The following is a 17,806-nucleotide window of genomic DNA, read 5'->3' as shown; positions in this document are numbered from 1 at the left end:
ATAATGTTTACATATCTTGCATTACTCATCTCATATGTATATATTGTGTTCTATACCATCTATTGCATCTTGCCTATGCTGCTCGGTCATCACTCATCCATATATTTATATGTACATATTCTTATTCCATCCCTCCACTTAGATTTGTGTGTATTAGGTAGTTGTTGTGGGATTGTTAGGTTACTTGTTAGATATTACTGTACTGTTGGAACTAGAAGCACAAGCATTTCGTTACAGCTACACTCACATTAACATCTGCTAACCATGTGTATGTGACCAATAACATTTGATTTGAAGGGAAATCTTAACACTTCAGCATACAATGACATTCTAGACAATTCTGTGCAGTTTGGGGAAGGCCCGTGCACAAAGCAAGGTCCATACAGAAATGGTTTGTCAAGATCGGTGACGAAGAACTTGACTGGCCTGCACAGATCCCTGACCTCAACCCCATCGAACACCTTTGGGATGAATGAACGTTGACTGCCCAACCTCACTAATGCTCTTGTGGCTGAATGGAAGCAAGTCCCTGCAGCAATGTTCCAGCATCTAATGGAAAGCCTTCCCAGAAGAGTGTAGGCTGTAATAACAGCAAAGGGGGACTAACTCCATATTAATGCCCATGATTTTGGAATGAGATGTTCGATGAGCACATACATTTGGTCATGTAGTGTATATTGATGTCCGATTGACAATGTACTATTCCAGCTTCTCTAAAAAATAAACCGATTGAGGTTTCACGAATAATAGTCTATAACCTACAAATAATTACAAAGATTGAATCAGGTAATCATATTAGGTATTCAAAAGAAGAAAGACAAAGACAGAGTGGAATGAGAGACATATCTCAGACGCTTAGCAGAATGATGGAGCTTACATCTTCAGCAAAAGCAGGAAGGAGTGTCAAGAGCGCAAGATTGCTGGAATTGATCTGCCCATTCGCGTGCGTCAGTATTCGATGAGAGACGAAATAGAAAGTAAAGCACCTCCTATCTTTGGCATCAGGGCGTTTAAATCAGAAAGAGAGAGAGCGAGAGAGAGAGATGCAGTAAAAAGAGGAGGACCTGGCTAAACAGCACATCACGCATACTGTAAAATGCTATTAGCCCACTATACAAGGACTCTAGCATCAATGTATTTACTTACACGTGTTACATGCGGGCATATGTAAATCCGCAAAATCACAACGGATCTGGGAAAGTTAGCTTAAAGGTAAGTTCGATTAATTTCAACTCAACACGTACGTCCATCCATTCATTCACTCACTCTCCATTCCTCCACTAATCTAGCCTACTGACTCATTCAACATTCTAATTTCTATTGTTCAGTATCTGGTGGACATTTTTTATTTGCGTTTGGCTACATGTTACAGCGGTATCATGCGGCCAATCCTTTGTTTTGCCGTGTGATAATGATACCTGGTCATAGGATGAGACACTGTCGCGGCGTTTTCAAGACAAGTTTATAAAATGAAATCAGATGCGTCTGACAACCACCGTTGTGTTCAAATAAGTTTGTGTTATGCAGGGCTCGAAACCCTACATTTCTCTCTCAAAGTTAACCCCACAATAAACTTTGCAAATATAAGCTTAATATGATTTGAATTTATATCTAATTTCAGACTTCCCATAGTTTACCATAGGATTCACTGTTATACAGGGCTATCGTAGCTGCTATAATATCATATGGACATGCATATGGAATGTGCTACAATGCGGAGTGTGTGTTTGTGTAGCATAAACGCGAATGATGGAGGGCTATCAACCTGTCGTACATTCAACCCACAATGGGGAGGTAGCCGCCAAACATTATGCCATGAATGAGTGATTGATGCTTGGATTTAGTGTCGTTAAATCGGTAGTTTGGCCCGTTAAGTCAAATACCTGGATGATTATCCAGGACGCGTGGTTGCAATTATGTCATACATTTTCTATGGAGTTTAGGTCACGTGTCAAACACAAGGCCCGCGGGCCGAATCCAGCCAGTGACACATTTCTATCTGGCCTGCGCAATTATTTGGGTTGTCAATTCATTTTGGCCCCATTCCATGCAGTCCGAAACGCGCTGCACTACAAGTCACAGCAAGCACTGTCAAAGTGCTGCAAGCCAAACGGCATTGCCTCACACCCACCAACACACGAGCCAGCCTGCGCTCTGTATCAAATCATCACTAATGGCACTGGTCAAGTCTTTTACCCGAACTGAAGTTGTAGACGAAATGGCCATGCCAAGTTGCAGTTCCAACTGGTCATTGCTGTAGCCACACAAAATGTCATCTTGGTTGTCAAAAAGTTACAGATAAAGGATTCATACGCGGGTATAAATTACTACTAATGGGCAACAGGACAAACAAGCGAGCATAAATGAGTCAACAGTTGAGTATTCTAATTTATGAAATTACAGCCTAATGTGCTCGCATTCGTGAATTCAACTTCAATTGCGCTGCTTTCATGTGTCCCGACAGCACTCAGTGGAGGGAGAGTGTACAGAGACATGACACAGTCCTTGCTAGGCTACTAAAATGTTGCAGTCTGGCTTTGGTTTTTAAAGCTTGACAATGAATAACTAAAAAAACAGAACCTGCAACAAAATACCATACAAAGGAGAAACATGCAGGCCTATTATAGCAACATTTAAGCAGTAGTCTAGGCTGGCTACTCAACTACAATACATTGAGTGCACCATACAACAATGCTGCATTCAACCACACCAGTGATACATGCAGTGCAAAAAAATGAAACACTTTTACTTTTAAATGTCACAACAACCTATAGGTACGTTGTTGTTTTTTGGAGTTATTAAATACTTTTTTGTTTTTTGGAGTAATTAAATACTTTTTGTTTTTTGGAGTAATTAAATACTTTTTTGTTTTTTGGAGTAATTAAATACTTTTTTGTTTTTTGGAGTTATTAAATACTTTTTTGTTTTTTGGAGTTATTAAATACTTTTTTGTTTTTTGGAGTAATTAAATACTTTTTTGTTTTTTGGAGTAATTAAATACTTTTTTGTTTTTTGGAGTTATTAAATACTTTTTTGTTTTTTGGAGTAATTAAATACTTTTTTGTTTTTTGGAGTTATTAAATACTTTTTTGTTTTTTGGAGTAATTAAATACTTTTTTGTTTTTTGGAGTTATTAAATACTTTTTTGTTTTTTGGAGTAATTAAATACTTTTTTGTTTTTTGGAGTAATTAAATACTTTTTTGTTTTTTTGAGTAATTAAATACTTTTTTGTTTTTTGGAGTAATTAAATACTTTTTTGTTTTTTGGAGTTATTAAATACTTTTTGGATTAGGTTCACAGCATAGTATGCACATCTGCAAGCATAGCAGCAAAGGCTGGAAAAATATTATGTATTTCTTCTTTTGTTTTAATATGTTGAAATTCTACATACAGCATCCTACGTACATAAGAGGATATTGTAAAGGGCCCAATTTTTCTAATAAAACAATTGCAAGTTTGGGCCAGTTGTATTCCCTTTTTTTCTGTTGTTGAAAAACAAACATAATAGGCTGTTTGTCCTGTGCCCTGATTGAGTTTGACACCCCTGGTTTAGGTTACCTGAGAAATCCATGCACATAACACAGGGGAAATAAATACAGCAGGGAGACTGAGGAATGTAACAGTTGTGAAAAATACTAAAGGTCCAATCTGGGGGGGACCATGTAGAATAGGCACTAACTAGTACATTTTACATTACATTTTAGTCATTTAGCAGACACTCTTATCCAGAGCGACTTAAAGTAGAGTGCATACATTTTTATTACATTTTACATACTGAGACAAGGATACCCCTACCGGCCAAACCCTCACAACGCTATGCCAATTGTGCGTCGCCCCACAGACCTCCCGGTTGCGGCCGGCTGCGACAGAGCCTGGGCGCAAACCCAGCCCAGCCTGGGCGCGAACCCAGAGACTCTGGTGACGCAGCTAGCACTGCGATGCAGTGCCCTAGACCACTGCGCCACCCGGGAGGTAGTAGAGAGCTATTAGGTGCCAATGGATAGATTTCAGCCACCACAGGTCTGTCCGGCAAGAACAAGTCTCAATGTCTTCAGAACAGGTTTATTAGATATTGGGTTCAACCACACCACACAGTCCTCTGTATTGACAGCTCACCGACGTGAAAGTCTATAAGAAGAGGTTCTATGGAGAAAGAATAGAAAGGAATAACCATTAGTACTGGCTTACATTCAATATACACTGAGTATACCAAACATTAGGAACACCTTCCGAATATTGAGTTGCACCCCCTTTTGCCCTCAGAACAGCCTAATTTTTTTCAGGGCATGGACTCTACAAGGTGTCGAAAGTGTTCCACAGGGATGCTCGCCGATGTAGACTCCATTGCTTCCCAGAGTTCTGTCCAGTTGGCTGGATGTCCTTTGGGTGATGGACCGCTCTTGATACACACGGGAAATTGTTGAGGATGAAACACTCAGCAGCATTGTAGATCTTGACACAAACCGGTGTGCCAGGCACCTACTACCTTACCCGTTCAAAGGCACTTACATTTTTTGTTTCGCCCATTCACCCTCTGAAGAGTTTTAGAACACCTACTCATTCAAGGGTTTTTCTTTATTTTTACTATTTTCTACATTGTAAAATAATAGTGAAGACATCAAAACTATGAAATAACACATATGTAATCATGTAGTAACCAAAAAAGTGTTAGAAAAATCAAAATATATTTTATATTTGAGGTTCTTCAAATAGCCACCCTTTCCCTTGATGACAGCTTTCCACACTCTTGGCATTCTCTCAACCAGCATCGCCTGGAATGCTTTTCCAACAGTCTTGAAGGAGTTCCCACATATATTGAGCACTTGTTGGCTGCTTTTCTTTCACTCTGCGGTCCGACTCATCCCAAACCCTCTCAATTTGGTTGAGGTCGGGGGATTGTGGAGGCCAGGTCATCTGATGCAGTACTCCATCACTCTCCTTCTTGGCAAAATAGCCCTTACAGAGCCTGGTGTGTTGAGAATAAGGATGACGTTTTACGTGTCCCCCACCGATTGTGTTTTTTGTTCGTTTATTTGCGTTGTCTGTAACTTATTTTGTACATAATGCTGCCGCTACCGTCTCTTATGACCGAAAATAACTTCTGGACATCAGGACTGCGATTACTCACCACGGACTGGCAGAATCCTTTTTTTCCTTTAACGAGCCTGACGAATCCGACGCAAATAATATACTGCTTTCTTGGGAACAGGCCCAGATCCCCGTGATTTGCGTAAAGAGGAAGCGGAGAAAAGGGGACCAGAGGGCGGGCTGCCTTCTGAGAAATAAATCGAATAAACCTCCATTTCCTTCCATTCTGCTAGCAAACGTGCAATCTATGGACAATAAAATACATGACCTATGCAGAAGACTGAGCTACCAACGGGACATTCAAAACTATAATATTTTATTTGATTTATTTCACCTTTATTTACCCAGGTAGGCAAGTTGAGAACAAGTTCTCATTTACAATTGCGACCTGGCCAAGATAAAACAAAGCAGTTGCTTTAGCTCTGACAGCTGACGCTTTAAGTTAGTGAGGGAGATATAAGTCTATAAGGAAGCCAATTCCAGATTTAACTTTGGATTGGAGATGTTTAATGTGAGTCTGGAAGGAGAGGAGAGCTGTTTGAGCTGTTCTTGCCATAATATGGACTTGGTCTTTTACCAAATAGGGCTATCTTCTGTATACCCCCCTACCTTGTCACAACACAACTGATTCGGTCAAACGCATTAAGAAGGAAAGACATTCCACAAATGAACTTTTAACAAGGCACACCTGTTAATTGAAATGCATTCCAGGTGACTACCTCGTGAAGCTGGTTGAGAGAATGACAAGTGTGTCATCAAGGGAAAGGGTGGCTATTTGAAGAATCTCAAATGTAAAATATATTTTGATATGTTTACACTTTTTTGGTTACTACATGTTTCCATATGTGTTATTTCGTAGTTTTGATGTCTTCACTATTATTATACAATGTAGAAAATAGTCAAAATAAAGAAAAACCCTTGAATGAGTAGGTGTTCTAAAACTTTTGACCGGTAGTGTCTCACTCTGACGGCGGGAGCGGGTTTGAGTGAGGTGCACGGGGAAAGGCGAAATGTGATTGGCCAATACAAGTCGGGTGACTTGCAGGTACAACTAATAAGAAAATAAGGGGTGTCGGGCAAGTACAACTAACTAATAGTTAAGTGGTTAAGTGCTGATCTGCTAAATCAGAGCTATCCTTTTTATCAGCCACCCCCACATTTACTGTGTAAATGTGAACTCTAAACAAAATGCTCTATCATAAGGTCACTTGTGTGTGTTCATTCACCTGAACAGGGAGGTAGAGCTGTGAAGGAGCCATACAAGGGAAAGTCCAGTCCTTGAGTGTGTCTGGCCACCCCGTCAGAAACATCATAGAGCATAGGCATCTGGTCAAGCAGGAATTGTTTTTTGGTGCATCTGGCCACCCCGGCAAGTAGGTGCTTGAGGTTACCGAACCTGGCTGTTTGATGAGGCCGATACCAGTGCAGGCTGTGCAGCAGTTGTGGAAGAGGAGCGCCAACCTCTGCCAAGAAACAGGCAACAGAAGGACCTTGGCAGTGAGGGCAGGTGAGGCCTCCAGCGGAGGAACAGGAGTCATCTTGACCCACAGCATGGTGTCAGCTGAGGACACTCTGACTGGAGACCTCAAAGCCGCAGCGACAGAGCTCAACAAGGAGTCTGAGACTGGATACTTGGGTGGCTGGACCCACGGAGCAGCAACGGGCGGTGGCCACCGGACAGGCCAGACCCAGGCTGAGGAACCAGGCGAAGGCCTCGGATCAGGAGACCAGGGCAAAGTAGGGTGACCAGACGAAGACCCCGGGTTTTGACGCTAGGCCGCAGCAGGAGAGCTCAGCTGGTCCCCTGCTGCGACGACATGCGAGGTGGGATATAAACTGAGGATCTAGTAGGGCAGAGGGTGAGGTGTCTTTTACGACGGGACACTGAACACCTCAGACAGGAGGGTCCCCCACTTGGACATCAGGAGGGTCCCCCAATGGGACGTTCTCATTCAAAGAATTAACCCAGATACTGTAGGTAATTTTCTTTGCCCATTAATAGTTTTGAAGCACTGGTAAGGTCTTGTTATTGCAGCGTTGACATAGTACACTCTTAGAACAAACAAATAAATCTTGAGTTCTTCAAGGGTTCAGCAGGGAACCTTTTTCATTTGAGAACCTTCCTCAGTTTATTTTCTGAGTCAGCATTAATGTCGTTATGTGTCCCTTGTCCAGACGCTGTTCGTGTTTTGTTTCCCGTCTGTTTATTAATTAAATATTCCCTCCTTGTACATTTCCTTCTCGTCTCCCAGCGTCTGTCCTTGCAGAATGCTGACTCCACAATTAGAAGCATCAGGGAGTTTTTTGTTTTTGTTGGTGGCGTTGGGTCCGGGTGCCGCTGCCGAAGCAACCGGGGATGCCTCAGCTGGCTCGTCAGGCTCCCATGCCTCAGCTGGCTCCAGAGGCTCACAAGCCTCGGTTGGCTCGTCAGGCTCCCACGCCATTCCTCAGCCGGCTCCAAGGGCTCCCGCGCCTCAGCCGGCTCGTCGGGCTCCCTCCCCTCAGCGGCCCGTCGGGCTTCCCCAGGTGGGATGCCAGGTGACGCCCCTAGAGGAGGGGTACTGTCTCGTCTGCTCCCGCTCCCCCTCGCTGACGCTCATGGTCACCAGGCTGCTTATCATTACGCACACCTGTCACCATCGTTATGCGCATCAGCGCTTCATCGGACTCACCTGGACTCATTACGTTATTAATTACCCCCCTTATATCTGTCACCTCCTCAGTTTATTTTCTGAGTCGGCATTAATGTCGTAATGTGTCCCTTGTCCAGACGCTGTTCGTGTTTTGTTTCCTGTCTGTTTATTCATTAAATATTCACTCGCTGTACTTGCTTCTCGGCTCCCAGCGTCTGTCCTTACAGATGTAAGAAAAATGTATTGTAGGGGTGAGACCCTGATAAATAATAATAATAATAATAATACAAATTAGGGGGTGCTTATATAGTCCTGTTTCTCTGTATGTACAAGTGGGTAATCTCTACAGGTGTGAAATGGAAATGTGTTTTTTGCATATCTCACTCCCCCTGAGACACCCTCGGAGAGTGGGGTCACAGCCAGGGGACCAGCCATTATTGACGGCGACCCTGGAGCAATTAGGGTTAATTGCCATGCTCAAGGGCGGAACAGATTTTTATATTGTTACTGGCCCAACGCTCCTAACCGCCAGGCTACCTGCCACCCCTGACTCTATAACCGCTAACTTTAGCATGTGTTAGGAAAGGAGTGGGAAAATCATCACAGTTTGATCACTATAGGGAATCATTCATAATTTTACCACCACCAGTCGAACCGGAACCAACTCCACATCAATGACCCCTGTACCAGATGTTAAGAACATACTTTCCAATCTAGCCTACGCCATATTACAATGACTTTTTTCTGCTATCATTTTGGTTGATGTGTGAAATTTTCCAACATATCCAATCGTTTCAAATCTAAACATTGAGGGGTATGGAGGAACTAGGGGTTGTTCATGTTTGTGGATGGGTCTATTAGTGTCATGGGGTTGTGGCACAGTGGGTGTGTGGTAGGTGGTTAGTGGTGAGTGGTGTGTGGTTGGTGGTGAGTGGTGGGTGGCGAGTGGTTAGTGGTGGGTGGTGAGTGGTGGGTGGTGAGTGGTGAGTGGTGGGTGGTGAGTGGTGGGTGGTTAGTGGTTAGTGGTGAGTGGTGTGTGGTGGGTGGTGGGTGGTGAGTGGTGGGTGGTGAGTGGTGGGTGGTGAGTGGTGGATGGTTAGTGGTTAGTGGTGAGTGGTGTGTGGCGGGTGGTGGGTGCCACTATAAACGTGTAGTAAGGGAATCGCAGCCGAGGTTTCAAAAGTATTGAAACTCAGTCCCAGTGGAACAATCTGTCCAACCATTGAAAAATTGATGTGCGTGCCTGCGAACGTGTTTGTGTTGCCATGGTTTTGCAGTTGTGTTGCCATGGTTTTCCTCGCCAAGATGCACAGGAATCAAGATATTTGAGGCTGGCGTTATTTCCCAATTGTCATGACATCGAAATCCCTCTCTCTTGACATACTGTTGTGGTCTGTCTACTACCTCCCCCACACCATTCTGGCAATACTGGTCTGGACGGCACTTAATGTCTATTATAGATTGCTCTCTCTCTCTCTGTGTGTGTGTGTGTGTGTGGTTTGTGTGTGTGTTGGTAGATATCTCATCCCCAGGATAGGCTATACACTTAATCACGTGTGGCACCTTGGACTGTTGCAGGCATCAGCACGTTTCGCTCAAACACACATTCTCAGGACAGCGTTCTGCATTCTCCAGGGTGTCGTCCACACAAAGCCCAAGACTACACTGGGGGAGGCAGGCAGGGAAGAGAGGCACTAAGCTGGGCCTAAGGGAGATGGCAGAACAAGGCTACTCCCTTTATCTGGGCTGTTACATGTCTGCCACAGACAATGGCACCATTCATTAGGTGTGTGTGAGGAAGCCATGTTGTTCACTGGGCGATTCTCTGGAGGAGTTCTCCATCTTGGCTGTTGTTGTTGATGTTGGTGGTGGAGCGATGAGATATGTAGCTTTGGCATTCTTACAATGTGGTGGTTTGTGATTTTAGATAGTTATTACTGTAATATGAAATGCTGGTGTGAATATGGTTACTACAGTAGGTAGGTATCTATGCAGATGGCTAGGCGCTACACAGATAGGATATGAGTTGTATGGAAATGCATGAATGAAACAGACATAGAGAATTTAAATTGGCTTTAGTAAGCCCTAAAATTCTGGAGATTGTCAGGGATTTTGTGCTATCAAATGTGCCAAATGTTTGAATGGTCTTATGGGAGTAACCAGCATAGTGCATATGAATTCAAACTCCTACTTTATTCAAGCCTTCCAGTATAGATACCTTCAAACAGAGATGAGGCTTAATGGAGCCCCACATTGGAGGTGTCATAATACCCATAACACCTAGCGGTCAAACAGGGAAATGGTTCCAATCATTTTTCCACCATTCATTTTTCCCATAGGGAATTTTAGAAACACTTAAAATAAGGGCTGTGTTTTGTGTAGGCTTAACCTGGCGTGACGTTTTGATAACCGTGTAAATCCCTCTTGTAGTTCTTTATGATTAGCAGCTAATTAGCCTTTCAATTTTGGGGGGTAAATACAGGCAAATATATTGATAAAAGTGACCTTGTTCTCGAGAGATTTACACAGTTATCAAAACTTCACGCCAGGGTAAGCCTACACAAGATACAGCCATTATTTTAAGTGTGTCTAAAATCCCCCATGGGAAAAATGAATGGTAGAGAAACGATTGGAACCATTTCCCTATTTGACCTCTAGGTTTTATGGGTATTATGGTTCAAACTGTGGTAATCTATATGGCTAGCAAGTTGTCAATTCTCAGTAATGGTCCAAACATTTGATAATGATAGGAATTGCCATACTGTCAATGTCAGAAAGCTACGAGTCTGGGAAAATTTGACGTCAATCCCTGACATTCTCTTGTTGTGTTGTTGACCTCTCTGAAAAAGGATATGACATAAAAATGCGTGGGCAGGTAACCATGGCAACCGAGTGATGACAGGGGCGATTACATGTTTATAACCTGTCCCAAAATGTACAAGTCATCACCCCTCTGCTGTCTTTGTCTATCTCCTTTTACACACACACACACGCACGCACGCACGCACGCACACACACACACACACACACACACACACACACACACACACACCCTCTCTTCCTCTGTCTTAGATTTTCCTCTGGGCCTTGTTACCACGGTAACCAGAGAACGCCCAGAGATCTGTAAAAAACAATACACACAACGGAGAAATACCAAAGCTGCAGAGGGAGGGAACACACACAAACACACACACACACACACACACACACACACACACACACACACACACACACACACACACACACACACACACACACACACACACACACACACACACACACACACACACACACACACACACACACACACACACACACACACACACAGTTGTTTACGGTTGTCTCTGAGGGCGAGCATACATGAACCAAATCTTGGGAGTAGATTGATTACCAGACCTTCAAGTCTTTCTTCCAAATCTGTCTCTCACTGTGGGTAGAGGACTGACGTCAAACATGAGTGACTAAAAAAAGCTCCTTCTGGAGATGCCACTTTGTGTGAAATTACTTATAATCTTTTCATCTTTAAGCTCTGTTCATATACTAAAAATATGGCGTTAACTATATGTAGAATCACAAACACTCTCCCTTTAAGACCAGAGAGATTGAATTGATCTATTTGTAAGTTATTTATTTAAAAAAACATGAAGCACATGTGATGAAACAATATTAGGTGTCTATTCCACATTTTGTTGTGTCACAGCCGGAATGTAAAATTAATTACATTTATATTTTGTGTCACTGGCTTACATACAATACCCCATAATGTCAAAGTGGAATTGTGTTTTTAGAAATGTTTACAAATTAATAGAAAATGAAAAGCTGAAATGTCTTGAGTCAAAAAGTATTCAACCCCTTTGTTATGGCAAGCTTCAAAAGTTCAGGAGTAAATATTTGCTTAACAAGTCACATAATAAGTTGCATGGACTCACTCTGTGTGCAATAATAGTGTTTAACATGATTTTTGAATGTCTACCTCATCTCTGTATCCCACACATACAATTATCTGTAAGATTCCTCAGTTGAGCAGTGTATTTCAAACGGAGATTCCACCACAAATACCAGGGAGGTTTTCAAATTCCTTGCATAAAGGACACCTATTGGTAGATGGGTAAAAAAGCAGATATTGAATATCCCTTTGAGCATGGTGAAGTTATTAATTACACTTTGGATGGTGTATCAATACACCCAGTCACTACAAAGATACAGGTGTCATTCCTAACTCAGTTGCCGGAGAGGAAGTGTCACGTTCCTGACCTATTTCTGATAGTTTGTTATATGTGTTAGTTGGTCAGGACGTGAGTTTGGGTGGGCATTCTATGTTTTCTGTTTCTATGTTGGTTTATGGGTTGCCTGGTATGGCTCTTAATTAGAGGCAGGTGTTTGGCGTTCCTCTAATTAAGAGTCATATTTAGGTAGGTGTTTTCACAGTGTTCGTTGTGGGTGATTGTCTCCTGTGTTTGTGTATGTCGTTGCGCCACACGGGACTGTTTTCGGTTTGTTTGTTCAGTGTCATTTATGTGTAGGCTTTTTTCCCTGTTCGTGTGTTCTCGTGTGTTATGTGAGTCCGTCGTCCAGATCTGTCTACACCGTTTGTTGTTTTGTTAGTTTATTAGTCAAGTTCGTGTTTTCGTGTTTTTTCTTTAATAAATCATGTCTTCACAATCCGCTGCATATTGGTTCAATCCCTGCTCCTCCTCTTCTGATGAAGAGGAAGAGGAAAGCCGTTACAGAATCACCCACCAATCCAGAACCAAGCGGCGTGAGTTCGAGCAGGATTCTACACAGGTATCATGGACTTGGGAGGAGATATTGGACGGGAAAGGTCCATGGGCACAGTCGGGAGAATATCGCCGCGCTCGTGAGGAGATGGAGGCAGCGAGAGCCCAAGAGCGGTGGTATGAGGAGGCAGCAAGGAGACGTGGCTGGAAGTCCGAGAGGAGACCCCAAAAATTTCTTGGGGGGGGGGCTAAGAGGTAGTGGGCCAAGGGCAGGTAGGAGACCTGTGCCCACTTCCCAGGCTTACCGTGGAGAGCGGGAGTACGGGCAGGCGCCGTGTTACGCAGTAGAGCGCACGGTGTCTCCTGTACGAGTGCATAGCCCAGTGCGGGTTATTCCACCTCCCCGCACTGGTAGGGCTAGATTGGGCATTGAGCCAGGTGTCATGAGGCCGGCTCAACGCGTCTGGTCTCCAGTGCGTCTCCTCGGGCCGGCTTACATGGCACCAGCCTTACGCATGGTGTCCCCGGTTCGCCTACATAGCCCGGTGCGGGTTATTCCACCTCCCCGCACTGGTCGGGCGACGGGGAGCATTCAACCAGGTAAGGTTGGGCAGGCTCGGTGCTCAAGGGAGCCAGTACGCCTTCACGGTCCGGTATTTCCGGCACTACCTCCCCGCCCCAGCCCAGTAACCCCAGTGCCTCCAGTTCCGGCACCGCGCACTAAGCCACATGTGCGTCTCCTAAGTCCTGTGCACACTGTTTCTCCCCGTACTCGTCCTGATGTGCGTGCACTCAGTCCGGTGCCACCAGTGCCGGTACCACGCACCAGGAATATAGTGCGCTTCGAGAGATCAGTGTGTCCTGTCCCTGCTCCCCGCACTAGGCTTGAAGTGCGTGTCCTCAGTCAGGTGCCTCCAGTTCCGGCACCACGCACCAAGCCTACAGTGCGTCTCAGCCGGCCAGAGTCTGCCGTCTGCCCAACGGCGCATGAACTGCCTGTCTGCCATGAGCCTGCAAAGCTGCCCGTCTGCCATGAGCCTACAGAGCCTTCCGCCAGACAGGAGCAGCCAGAGCCTTCCGCCAGACAGGTGCAGTCTGAGCCATCCGTCTCCGCAGCGCCATCTGAGCCATCCGTCTCCCCAGCGCCGTCTGAGCCATCCGTCTCCCCAGCGCCGTCTGAGCCATCCGTCTCCCCAGCGCCGTCTGAGCCATCCGTCTCCCCAGCGCCGTCTGAGCCATCCGTCTCCCCAGCGCCGTCTGAGCCATCCGTCTGTCCTGAGCCATTAGAGCCGCCCGTCTGTCCCGAGCCGTCAGAGCCGATAGTCAGTCAGGAGCCGCTAGAGCCAGTCATCAGTCAGGATCTGCCAGAGCCGCCAACCAGACAGGATCTGCCAGAGCCGCCAACCAGACAGGATCTGCCAGAGCCGCCAACCAGACAGGATCTGCCAGAGCCGCCAACCAGACAGGATCTGCCAGAGCCGCCAACCAGACAGGATCTGCCAGAGCCGCCAACCAGACAGGATCTGCCAGAGCCGTCAGTGAGCCATGAGCGTCCAGAGCCTTCAGCCAGCCATGAGCGTCCAGAGCCGTCAGCGAGCCATGAGCGGCCAGAGCCGTCAGCGAGCCATGAGCGTCGAGAGCCGTCAGCGAGCCATGTGCGTCGAGAGCTGTCAGCCAGCCATGTGCGTCGAGAGCCGTCAGCCAGCCATGAGCGTCCAGAGCCGTCAGCCAGTCATGAGCTGTCCCTTAGCCCGGAGCGGCTATTTACCCAGAACTGCCCCTCAGTCCAGAGCTGTCTCTCTGTCCGGAGCTGCCTTTCAGTCCGGAGTTGCCCCTCTATCCTGATTTACCTCTCTATCCTGAGCTACCTCTCTATCCTGATCTATCCCTCTGTCTTGAGCTATCCCTCTGTCTTGATCTATCCCTCTGTCCCGGTGCTGCCCCTGTTGTCGATGTTACCAAAAGGATTTTGTGGGGGTAAGATGAGGGTGGACATTCATAGGGGGAGATGGAAGCTGGGATTGACTATGGTGGGGTGGGGACCTCGCCCGGAGCCTGAGCCACCACCGTGGTTAGATGCCCACCCAGACCCTCCCCTAGACTTTGTGCTGGTGCGCCCGGAGTTCGCACCTTATGGGGGGGGTTATGTCACGTTCCTGACCTATTTCTGATAGTTTGTTATATGTGTTAGTTGGTCAGGACGTGAGTTTGGGTGGGCATTCTAAGTTTTCTGTTTCTATGTTGGTTTATGGGTTGCCTGGTATGGCTCTTAATTAGAGGCAGGTGTTTGGCGTTCCTCTAATTAAGAGTCATATTTAGGTAGGTGTTTTCACAGTGTTCGTTGTGGGTGATTGTCTCCTGTGTTTGTGTATGTCGTTGCGCCACACGGGACTGTTTTCGGTTTGTTTGTTCAGTGTCATTTATGTGTAGGCTTTTTTCCCTGTTCGTGTGTTCTCGTGTGTTATGTGAGTCCGTCGTCCAGATCTGTCTACACCGTTTGTTGTTTTGTTAGTTTATTAGTCAAGTTCGTGTTTTCGTGTTTTTTCTTTAAAATATCACGTCTTCACAATCCGCTGCATATTGGTTCAATCCCTGCTCCTCCTCTTCTGATGAAGAGGAAGAGGAAAGCCGTTACAGGAAGGAAACTGCTCGGGGATTTCACCATGAGGCCAATAGTGACTTAAAATCAATTAGAGTTTATGTTACGCCCTGACCTTAGAGATCATTTTTATGTCTCTATTTTGGTTTGGTCAGGGCGTGAGTTGGGGTTGGTATTCTATGTTCTATGTTGTGTATTTCTTTGTGTTTGGCCGGGTGTGGTTCTCAATCAGAGGTAGCTGTCTATCGTTGTCTCTGTTACGCACGCCTCTGAGAAGAGGGAACGCAACTCCCTGCTACAACTCAACTCTCTGAAGTGCAAGAGGTATGGACTGTAGGTGCGAGTAAGGATGACACAAAAGCAGAATTTACCGTTTACTAGAATTTATTTTCTTACACGGTAATATGGGGAAAAGGGGCTGGACGGAACCAAAGCAAAGAAAGTAAATATCAAAGTTCCCCCTCTCCTATCTAACCTGCCTACCCACTTAACTTACCTAACTTAACACCGCCTGGTGCCCTAACCAAAATACAGGGGGTGGTCCGCCCAGGTCTTACCTAGTGTGCCTAGACAGTAAATATACTACGGGTATATGTATGCCCTCGGGCCTCTTGCCTAAGCACTCCCAAAGTGCCTTCTCCTTCCCCCCTGGGAACAAATGAAACAGAGTAATTATTAACGATTTCACAAACACAGGACATAGAAAAACTGCTACCAACAACAGCAGTACATACCACACTTTCTGATACACAACCCACACTATCACAATCTAATTTTTCTCTCTCTCAATCTCCAAATCTCTACTCCTTATCTCATCTCTCTCCTCTCTCTAATCTCTAATTTCTCTCGATCTTTCCAAAATATTCAATTCTCTCTCTGATCTCCAAATCTCTCCTCTCTCAATCTCTCCTCTCTTGGGCAGAACACTGGCTTTTATCTTCAGGTGGCAATGGTGATTAGTGTCAGCTGCTTCTTGACGAGGGGGCGGGGTCAGCTCCAATCACCAATTAGCCTGGGGTAGACCAATCAGCTGGTTGGGGAGTACTTCCGGAAGCCACCTCCTGAAACACACACTCAAATACAAAACAGAACATAGAAACTGGGGAACGTAACAGTCTCTGATTGAGAACCATACTTAGGTATCCCTTTTTTCCACCTGTCCTAGTGGGAAGTTGACTTTGTTTAGGGCACATAGCCTTTGAGCTTACCGGTTTGTTTTTGTAGTCTTTATTGTTTTGTTCGGCGTCATTTTGATTTAATAAAGAAAATGTACGCTCACCACGCTGCACCTTGCACCTCTCCTTTCAACAGCCGTGACAGTTTAATGTTTGTGATAGGATAACTGAGAATAGATAAACAACATTGTAATTACTTCACAATACTAACCTAAATGACAGAGTGAAAAGAAGGAAGCCTGTACAGAATGAAAATATTCCAAAACATGCATCTTGTTTGCAATAATGCACTAAAGTAAAACAGCAAAAATAAATTAACTTCATGTCCTGAATACAACACATTATGTTTGGGGCAAATCCAACACAACACATCATAGAGTACCACTCGACATATTTTTAAGCATGGTGGTGGTTGCATCATGTTATGGGTATGCTTGTCATCTGCAAGGATTAGGGAGTTTTTTTGGATAAAAATAAATGGAATAGAGTTATGCACAGGCAAAATCCTAGAGGAAAACCTGGTTCAGTCTGCTTTCCAACAGGTACTGGGAGACAAATTCACCTTTCAGCAGGACAATAACCTGAAACACAAGGCCAAATATACACTGGAGTTGCTTACCAAGACGACATTGAATGTTCCTGAGTGGCCTAGTTACATTTTTGACTTAAATCGGCTTGAAAATCTATGGCAAGACTTGAAAATGTCTGTCTAGCAATGATCCACAACCAACTTGATAGAGCTTGAAGAATTTTAAAAGAATAATGTTCAAATATTGTACAATCCAGGTGTGCAAAGCTCTTAGAGACTTACCCAGAAAGATTCACAGCTGTAATAATTGCCAACGGTGATTCTAACATGTAATGACTCAAGTTTGGACACACATACTCATTTAGGTGTTTTTCTTTATTTTTACTATTTTCTACGTTGTAGAATAATAGTGAAGACATCAAACATATGAAATTACACATATGGAATCATGTAGCAACCAAAAAAGTGTTAAACAAATCAAAATATATTATATACTTGAGATTCTTCAAAGTAGCCACTGTTTGCCTTGATGACAGCTTTGCACACTCAACGAGCTTCATGAGGTAGTCACCTGGAATGCATTTCAATTAACAGGTGTGCCTTGTTAAAAGTTCATTTGTGGAATTTCTTTCATTCTTAATGAATTTGAGTTCAACTAAGCAAAGAGAAACGACAGTCCATCATTACTTTAAGACATAAAGGTCAGTCAATCTGGAAAATGTCAAGAACTTTGAAAGGTTCTTCAAGTGCGGTCACAAAAACCATCAAGTGCTATGATGAAACTGTCTCTCATGAGGACCGCCACACAAAAGGAAGACCCAGAGTTACCTCTGCTGCAGAGGATAAGTTCATAGAGTTACCAGCCTCAGAAATTGTAGCCCAAATAAAAACTTTACAGAGTTCAAGGAACAGACACATCTCAACATCAACTGTTCAGAGGAGACTGCATGAATCAGGCCTTCATGGTTGAATTGCTGCAAAGAAAACCACACTTAGTGGGACTATAATTTGTTTTTCAACAGGATAATGACCCAACACACCTCCAAGCTGTGTAAGGGCTATT

At 44.6% G+C, this 17,806-nt stretch overlaps 1 protein-coding gene across 1 annotated transcript in view; it reads left to right on the top strand.

Moving 5' to 3' along the window:
- The first annotated feature begins 837 nt into the window (after nucleotides 1–837).
- Nucleotides 838–17,806, top strand: part of LOC129867532 (GTP-binding protein Di-Ras1) — a 28,574-nt gene continuing 11,605 nt past the window's right edge. Inside the window, exon 1 of the mRNA XM_055940998.1 lies at nucleotides 838–1,212. The gene's annotated coding sequence lies outside the window, so the exon portion shown is untranslated. The remainder of the gene's footprint in view (nucleotides 1,213–17,806) is intronic.

This window comes from Salvelinus fontinalis, chromosome 12 (genome assembly GCF_029448725.1).
Source record: "Salvelinus fontinalis isolate EN_2023a chromosome 12, ASM2944872v1, whole genome shotgun sequence".
NCBI lineage: Eukaryota > Metazoa > Chordata > Actinopteri > Salmoniformes > Salmonidae > Salvelinus > Salvelinus fontinalis.
The sequence above is the reverse complement of the archived record's forward strand: the minus strand, read 5'-3'. Positions and strand labels throughout refer to the sequence as shown.